The following is a 3,289-nucleotide window of genomic DNA, read 5'->3' as shown; positions in this document are numbered from 1 at the left end:
ATGGACACGGGGGCGTGTTGGCCGGGCACGGCCCCGTGTCGGAAAGCTGTCTTATGAAGTTTTGTCTTTACTAAGGAGCTAATCTATATCGGGTGGCTCTTGACTTGTTGGAACAACCCCATAGTGCCTAAGATACCTTAATTGTCCTATACTAAGGCGAGAACGCAAGAGGTTGTCGGTGAGGGTAATTCCTATTTTCATTCTAGGTGGACAAGTCCAACCCTTTCCCGGGCTCTCGTTAAAGAAGGTGTATGCCGAATCGCTCAGGTCTATGTATGCATCGAACGAAGTTGATGGGGAGTCCTTCACGGCACAATCGACACAGGGACGACTATCGTCCGCGTCTTTTCTAGGTAAGAAGGTATTTTCGGGAGCAACGAGGTTGTCGGAATGCGGTTCCAACATTTCCTCATGGTCATCATCTTGAGATGGATCTAAAAAATCCTTCCTAAGTTCTTTTGACCAATTGAGAAGTAGTTCTTCTAGTTGAAATAGCTCGTCAAGGAGCATTTCTCCTAGAATATCTGGCTGGGCGCATTCGAGGGAGAAATAGTGCTTATTTTTACTTTCGCCTCTCTTAAGGTTACAAGGAATCGGTGGGTCTATATAGTGGGGCCTATAAGTGAGGAAAAAACATTTTAATTCCTCATGTTCGCCTCCACATATTCGACACCACAAACCATAAGAGTGCCGAAAGTAAAAAGAATTACTATCACTCATGTTTGTGTCAGAAATTACTAACCGCTGGGATCTAACGGTTCTGTTTTCAGTAACTGAACCTTGGGCACGGGGGCGTGTTGAGTGGACACGGCCCCGTGTTCAGCCTACTGTCTGACTTAAAACAGGATTGCCAGTTCCAATGATTGAGCACGGGGCGTGTTCAGCAGGCACGGCCCCGTGTTGAGCTCTGCAGAAGCTAAAAATCTAAGAAAAAAAATCCTAAAAATTAAAGAAAAATAAAAATATGATTAGGCCGTTGATTCCTAACTTTCTTAAAATCCTTGTGTCCCCGGCAACGGCGCCAAAAACTTGATGTGCGTGAAGTGTAGTATATTTTAGATGTATATTTAAGCCCTTTTTACACTTTTAGCCAAGTTTTAAATTTATAAAACACGATACTCACTAACACTAAACACACATATGGGCAAGTGCACCCATCGTGGACGTAGTATAGTGTTGGTAAGATACCGAGGTCGTCCAAGGACACAAGAGCTTTTAATACCGGTTTATCCTCAGCGTCTAATCAAATCAAAAGGTTAGAAAAATATTTTAAACTAAAAAAAAATAAAAACTAACTAAATGCTGAAAATAAAAATAAAATAAAAACAGATAGACAAGATGAATCACTTGGATCCGACACGTGTATTAGTATAACCTTTGATTATTTTCGCACTTTTGCACTTGTTTAAGAGATTATCTTAGTTATTGTAGTAGGCCCCTCTTTTGAAGGCGACGTTACCCTCAACCCAGTAGTTTGAGTCAGCAAGGATACAATCCTAAAGGGTCGGATTATTGAAAGATAATGAATTAAGTTATTAATGCAAATTGTGGTAGGCCCCGCTTCTGGCGGTGACGTTACCCTCGGCTAAGTAGTCTGAGTCAGCAGGGATACAGTCCTAAATAGCCGGGTTATAGTATTAATAGTAGTTAACTTATGAGGGGGTCAAAGAGTTTGGATCCCCGCCATCCAATACCTATGGGCATTGAATGAGATCCTACTAAATTTGACCCAGGTCCCAAGCAGGACCTCTAAACGCTGAACAAGGGCAAGACCCTTACCAAACCGTTCCCTTAACCCCCGACCAGGTAGCCAACATACCTCCATATAGACCGTGGAGATATGAATGGTGAAAATCTTTTATTTTATATAGACAGTAAAATAATGCCAAGACACCACGGACAAACGATAAGGAAAGATCACCTTCAACATAAGTAACTAGTTATTAAAGTCATTAATACAAAACCAAATAAAAAGTGCAAAAGATTAAAAATAAAAAGTATTATACTAAACACTTGTCTTCACCAAGTGATGTAAGAGACTTAGGCAAACATGGCCTTGATTGTCAAGAACTCTTACGATCAATCTTGGATCCCGAGACGACTCACACACTCTACGATGGACAATGGATGATGGTGGTGGATGATGGTGTTATGGTGGTGGTGGGTGGTGGATGAGGTGTGAGAGAGGTGGTGTGCCAAGGGATGAGAGAGAATGAAGCCAAGCTCCTCTATTTATAGGCTGAACAGAAGGCTGGACACGGCCCCGTGTCCGCTGGACACGGCCCCGTGCCCGCCTGACACTCTCTCTCCTCATTAATTGTAATTGCGAATTACAATTAATGCGCCTGCTGTACTTTCACCACGCCCCCGTGCTCGCTGGACACGACCCCGTGGTGGGCAATGGAAGCTTCTACTGGTTTGTCTTTTCTGCTGCTTCCTGGGCACGCCCCCGTGTTCGCTGGACACGGGGCGTGTTCAGACTCTGTTTCTTTCTTTTTTGCTTTGGGAGGTGCCGTTGAGGGTCCGGGCAGTCTACTTTTGTTCCTTTTCTTGTATTTATGGTAGAATTAGTGGTCTTTTTGCTTCTTTTGTGATTTTGAGCTCATTTCATCCTGAAAATACAAAAGGAAGACAAAAACACTCTTTTTCCAACATTAGTACTTAAAAAGGGTTAGTTTTATGCCTTAATTGATGTGTTTTATATGTTGCATTTTACACACATCAGGGTTGCAGTAAGCTTCACGTACCAATCATCCTTCTTAGGAATCGCCAACTCCTCCTTCTCGATCACCTGAGTCCAAGGACGGAAAGTCATAGCGATAGGTATCACCTCCTCCCGAATGAAGAAGAACTTTTGTTTCCAATTGTGGAAACTCTTCGATGGGTTTAGCAAGATCTTCTTAGCACCACCTCGGTTGCCAAAAGAATAAAAGCCCATATTCCGGATCAGCTGGTAGAATGCCCTAAACCTCTCAACCGTCGGCTCGACATCATGAGACCGACATAGAAATTCGAAGTGTCAAACTCTCACCATCCCTGGTGGACTTATCTGAGAAATATGAAACCCATAATACTGAAGTATATGGGCCATGAAGTTCGTCGCCGACAATTGAAAGTTACCCTGCAAGAAAAAGTCTTCGAAAAGTGTAATATATCCCGGCGGTGCGTCAGCAGCGGTCTGATTTTGACCGGGATATCTGGCATCCCATTCCGAGGGAAATCGGAAACCTCTGGTGATCTGCTCGAACAAACCCAGATCCCACTTCAGTACACGAAGTGGACCCTCCTC

This window comes from Helianthus annuus, chromosome 3 (assembly GCF_002127325.2).
Source record: "Helianthus annuus cultivar XRQ/B chromosome 3, HanXRQr2.0-SUNRISE, whole genome shotgun sequence".
In the NCBI taxonomy this organism is placed as follows: Eukaryota; Viridiplantae; Streptophyta; class Magnoliopsida; order Asterales; family Asteraceae; genus Helianthus; species Helianthus annuus.
This window is presented reverse-complemented; position numbering follows the sequence as displayed.